This window comes from Silurus meridionalis, chromosome 4 (genome assembly GCF_014805685.1).
Source record: "Silurus meridionalis isolate SWU-2019-XX chromosome 4, ASM1480568v1, whole genome shotgun sequence".
Taxonomy (NCBI): domain Eukaryota; kingdom Metazoa; phylum Chordata; class Actinopteri; order Siluriformes; family Siluridae; genus Silurus; species Silurus meridionalis.
In genome coordinates this window covers 24,003,804-24,010,167 of record NC_060887.1, presented here as the reverse complement: position 1 = coordinate 24,010,167, position 6,364 = coordinate 24,003,804, and positions in this window count along the sequence as shown.

The window sequence follows — 6,364 nt, the reverse complement described above, 5'->3', positions numbered from 1 at the left end:
ACCATAGATAGATAGATAATTTTACAAAGCCGTTGACATGACATAAAAAATAAATAAAATAAAATTTGTATATTACAATATATGTAATATACAGGGGCTGAGACTAAAAGACTGATGCAGTATAGTACAGTACACAATGGGGGAAAAAACTTTAACACGGGACCAAGAGTAGTGCAAAACCTGTGGTGGGCCGTGCATTTGGTACCTGGGCCTTCAGTGTGGATTTACCCGACTTAATCCACCTCTTAATACCACCACTATCACGTCGCAATTATAGAAACTATCAATACTATACAAAAACACAATGTGTGGCATTACAGTGAGAGATTGGAAATTCACATATGGAGGGTGAATACCATTTTACTAAAGCTAGAAGCCCAATTAAGACTCCTAACCTTTACAATACAACCGCAACTGTGCCACATACATCATCTGGAGCAGTTCAGAATCAATATGTTTCTAATAACATGACAAAAACATAATTAAAAAAAAATTAAATATAACATACTCACCAGAGATGCATACTCAATATTTGCACCGCTCCTCAGTGGCTGTAAGTCAGTGGTACCGCTCGTATTCACTGGTCTGGAAGTGGTGAACAAGCTAGATAGCTTTGGGGTTGGCCGACCTCCTCACAATGTCTAGCTTTTCTTCAAAATGTATTTTTAAGTATGTCTGAAAGCAAATAAATTTCTCTTCCTCTGTATGCATAAAAAAGTTTAACTCAGATGTATTAATGTGTGCAGAGTGCTACAGACATGTTTTCCACTGACCAACCAATCAGAGGATGGAAAAATGCTGAAGCTATTCTGGGATAGCTAGTTGGTCCTGTGAGGCGAATATGAAATCTGATTGGTTAAAAAACACACCCATTGGTAATATTCTCAATGGTGAAAGGGCCAGCAGTACTCACTTTGAAGGCCCTGGGCAGATTAGATTGACATGGCAGCACATAGAGGCTAAAATCTGATTGGACAAAAAAATCTAACGTACCACATACATGTACTGGAAGCAGTGCAGCCAAGAGAAACGCTACGAAATGAAAAAAAATAAACTTGGAAATAAATTAATACAATTTCATGGAACAAATATTAGAATTTAGGTTGTAAATGTAGGTCAGTGTTTCTGATAGTGTTTAAGCCATCAGAGAAGGCTTTGCTGACCCTGACGTTCCACCACTGGTACATGTAAACACTAAATACAGTCATAGCACATCTGTATAATTCATCATTTAATACGATGGGAGACATATCAGAGATCAAAAAAGACAAATTTATGCTGAACATTTCTCCAGCGCATTTGTGACCAGGCAGCAAGTCTTGGTGGTGTATCATGAGCACTGGTATCCAGGGTGATGTTGGCATGCTACCACCAAAGGCAAACTACACTCAACAGGAGTAACTGCAGATGGAAGGGATGTCCTGTTACTAACCTTGATTATAGCCAAAAAACAAGAACGTCACCTGCCCAACTCACTGCTGAATAAAACACACACTGACTCTCCTGTTTTCACCAAAACTGTTTGCAGGATCTCCACAGGGTCAATATTTATTGTCGGGCTGTTATAGCCAAACATTTGGTCACTCATGCCACTGGACTTGTTCTGCCATTTCCAAAACGAGGCTGTAAAAGGAGGCACTGCAACATAATGAATTATTCTATATGTATGTGTTTATGGGGGGAACTTATACTTTTACACTGATTTGATTAATTTTCAATCCAAAACTGCAACCTTTTTTAAATTGATTTTTGCACTGCACATAATTAAATACACCAAAAGTGATAATTATTATTACCTATTGTAATCTTATAATTCGTTATGTTTTGGAATGCTGTAGTTCATTAAGTAGATGTCATTTAATGTAAAGTAGGTTGGATGTCCTGGATCTTTTAGCAGCATTTGACACAGTCAACCACAAGACTCTCTTGTCTACCGTCAAGAGCCTCGGTATCCACGGAACAGAATGGGAATGGTTTGCTTCCTACCTGGAAGGTCACTCATACCAGGTAACATGGCGGGGATTCACATCTGCCCAGTGCAGACTCACTACTGGTGTCCCACAAGGCTCGGAACTTGGTCCCCTCTTTTTCTCTATCTATACCTGCTCCATTGGTGAAGTCATATCCTCACATAAGTTTACTTACCACTGCTATGCAGATGACACTCAACTTATTTTTTCTTTTCCTCAATCAGATACCACAGCTTCTGCTTGGATCTCAGCATGCTTGACAGACATATCTTCATGGATGAATGCTCATCAACTAAAACTCAACCACAGCAAAACAGAACTGCTGGTCATCCCAGGCGATTCATCTCCAGGTCAAGATCTGGAAATAACTCTTCATGACTCTCCCCTTCAGCCACTGATTGTAACCTTGGGGTAACTATGGATAATGAAATGTCCTTCTTCTTACATGTCACTAATGTGGCTCGTTCTTGTCGATTTCTTCTATACAACATCCGAAGGATTCAACCATTTCTGTTCACACAGGCTGAACAGGTGCTTGTTCAGTCTCTTGTCATTCCAAGACTCGACTACTGCAACTCCGTACGTCTTCCGCCGAACGCTAATCGTCCACTACAAATGATCCAAAACGCAGCTGCATGACTTGTGTTCAATCTGCCCAAGTTCTCCCACACCACTTCACTGCTGCGCTCCCTTCACTGGCTTCCAGTAGATGCACGTATCAGATTCATAACACTGATGCTTGCCTACAAGGCCAAAAATGGACCAGCACCATCTTACCTCAGTAACCTCATCACATCTCGCACTGCACCACGCTGTCTGAGATCCTCCAGCACTGCTCCACTGGTACCACCTTCTGTCAGAATGAGAAGTAAGTATACTTCACGGCTCTTCTCTGTTTTTGCACCGAGGTGGTGGAATGAACTTACCCTAGATGTCCGTATAACAGAGTCCCTGACTATCTTCAAAAGACGGTTGAAGACCCACCTCTTCCTGAAACAGTTAAATTAGCACTTTCCAGGTTTGCTTTGTAGAATTCAAGAGTTATATTTTTATTAAGTTTGTAATCTTGTGTACCAGTGTAGATTTATTCATTGCTAGAGATTCAAAGCACTTTTGTACGTCGCTCTGGATAAGGGCGTCTGCCAAATGCCGCAAATGTAAATGTAAATGTCTTTTAGTAACACTCATGCCATTTGGCAGATGCCTTTATCCAGAGCGATCTACAACTGAGCAGTTAAGGGTCTTGTTTAAGGACACAGCAGTAGCAGCTTAGTGATGCTGGGATTCAAACTCACAAGCTTCTAATCCAGCGTCCAAGGCCTTAACCATAGCGCTACCACCCCTCATTCAGTTGATCTGGAATGGAAATATGAGTGTGAAAATCTAACTTTTTTAGATATGTCCAATGTGAAACAAATTTCACAGATTTCTGCATGTTTCACAACTTTTTATTCACATAAATAAGAACATATAAATTTGAATTAATTTTGGCATATGGTTTTAATCCGAACTTTGCTCCATCAAAAAAAATCTCACAGAAAATGTTTAGTAAAATTTTCTCCAAAAAATTTATAGCTAACCGTTTATTGCATTTCGTTTTATACTGAGTTGAACTCAATTAACTGATTAGATAAAAGCAATTCCTGTGTATAGCTGTGTACTTTGACTCTCCGCTGACAGATGGGAGCTATGTGTCTTGTGTGAGAACACTCCATTTACCATTTTAGCTTTATGATTTCCAAATGTTTGCAGGATTTTGGTTCCGGACATGATTGCTTGTTTTTGCCGTTTGGAGGGCGCTCCCTGATGAGAGGGACCTTTATATCTTTCACATTTTTTCCATCATTCCTCTTGAGTAGCTTGCATACATAACCCACACACCATCCTCTTTCATGCATGCTCCAAAACAAGAGCACATCCATGCATATCCCACATGTTTTCTGAACATATAGTTTGTGTTAGTTAGGATCACTAGTAGATTCTAATCCAGAATCTCTGTGTATCTGCTTATCTTATTCTTATCTTATTTGCATCAAGTCACTACGATCGCATTTCAACCCATTATATTCTGTTTTTATTATTCACAATGAATAATTGGATTTATCATATATATATATATATATATATATATATATATATATATATATATATATACAGGGAGTGCAGAATTATTAGGCAAGTTGTATTTTTGAGGATTAATTTTATTTGAGGATTTAATTTGAACAACAACCATGTTCTCAATGAACACAAAAAACTCATTAATATCAAAGCTGAATATTTTTGGAAGTAGTTTTTAGTTTTAGCTATTTTAGGGGGATATCTGTGTGTGCAGGTGACTATTACTGTGCATAATTATTAGGCAACTTAACAAAAAACAAATTTATACCCATTTCAATTATTTATTTTTACCAGTGAAACCAATATAACATCTCAACATTCACAAATATACATTTCTGACATTCAAAACCAAACAAAAACAAATCAGTGACCAATATAGCCACCTTTCTTTGCAAGGACACTCAAAAGCCTGCCATCCATGGATTCTGTCAGTGTTTTGATCTGTTCACCATCAACATTGCGTGCAGCAGCAACCACAGCCTCCCAGACACTGTTCAGAGAGGTGTACTGTTTTCCTCCTTGTAAATCGCACATTTGATGATGGACCACAGGTTCTCAATGGGGTTCAGATCAGGTGAACAAGGAGGCCATATCATTAGATTTTCTTCTTTTATACCCTTTCTTGCCAGCCACGCTGTGGAGTACTTGGACGTGTGTGATGGAGCATTGTCCTGCATGAAAATCATGTTTTTCTTGAAGGATGCAGACTTCTTCCTGTACCACTGCTTGAAGAAGGTGTCTTCCAGAAACTGGCAGTAGGACTGGGAGTTCAGCTTGACTCCATCCTCAACCCGAAAAGGCCCCACAAGCTCATCTTTGATGATACCAGCCCAAACCAGTACTCCACCTCCACCTTGCTGGCGCCTGAGTCGGACTGGAGCTCTCTGCCCTTTACCAATCCAGCCACGGGCCCATCCATCTGGCCCATCAAGACTCACTCATTTCATCAGTCCATAAAACCTTAGAAAAATCAGTCTTGAGATATTTCTTGGCCCAGTCTTGACGTTTCAGCTTGTGTGTCTTGTTCAGTGGTGGTCGACTTTCTGCCTTTCTTACCTTGGCCATGTCTCTGAGTATTGCACACCTTGTGCTTTTGGGCACCCAGTGATGTTGCAGCTCTGAAATATGGCCAAACTGGTGGCAAGTGGCATCTTGGCAGCTGCACGCTTGACTTTTCTCAGTTCACGGGCAGTTATTTTGCGCCTTGGTTTTTCCACACGCTTCTTGCGACCCTGTTGACTATTTTGAATGAAACGCTTGATTGTTCGATGATCACGCTTCAGAAGCTTGGCTATTTTAAGACTGCTGCATCCCTCTGCAATATATCTCACTATTTTTGAATTTTCTGAGCCTGTCAAGTCCTTCTTTTGACCCATTTTGCCAAAGGAAAGGAAGTTGCCTAATAATTATGCACACCTGATATAGGGTGTTGATGTCATTAGACCACACCCCTTCTCATTACAGAGATGCACATCACCTAATATGCTTAATTGGTAGTAGGCTTTCCAGCCTATACAGCTTGGAGTAAGACAACATGCATAACGAGGATGATGTGGTCAAAATACTCATTTGCCTAATAATTCTGCACTCCCTGTATATATATATATCATTTTATATAAAGTACATGGCCTGGAGAAATTACAGGTTTGTGCAAGTAATATTTTTATTTGATTTTTGGTAGAGCACATACAGAGGAAGTGTTTTGTTCCCTGGTAGTTTAGATACTGTGCTCTCTTTCCTGCAACCTGGGTATCATTCCTGGGCAGGAAACCAACCCAGCTATTGGGGGTCACTCTCTATGCTAGTCTCAAGCCTGAACAAAATCGGAAGGTTGTGTTGGGAAGGATATCCAGCATACAACCTGTGCCAAATCAAATATGTGAAACAATGATCTACTGTGGCAACCCCTATTGGCAGCGGTTAAAGGATAATAGCGACCAATAGGAAGAGTTTCCAAAGATTACTTTAATGACTAATTAGTGCATTTAAGGACATGCAAGTTGATGGGCAAATTATTTTATTAATAATAATAATAATAATAATAATAATAATAATAATAATAATAACCATTTACCTAATAGGCTATTAAGTAAAATCATTTACAAAGTACAAATGACAAACAACTTTAGAAAAACGAAACTGTGTGCTGATTTAAATATAGTGTTGACTGTATATAAGCTTTTAACTTTAAAATATACAATTCTATATTTTAAGTTGGTCCTAATTTATCTAAAGTTTTTTCTTTATAGGAGATTGCAGGAAATCAAAGTCACCAA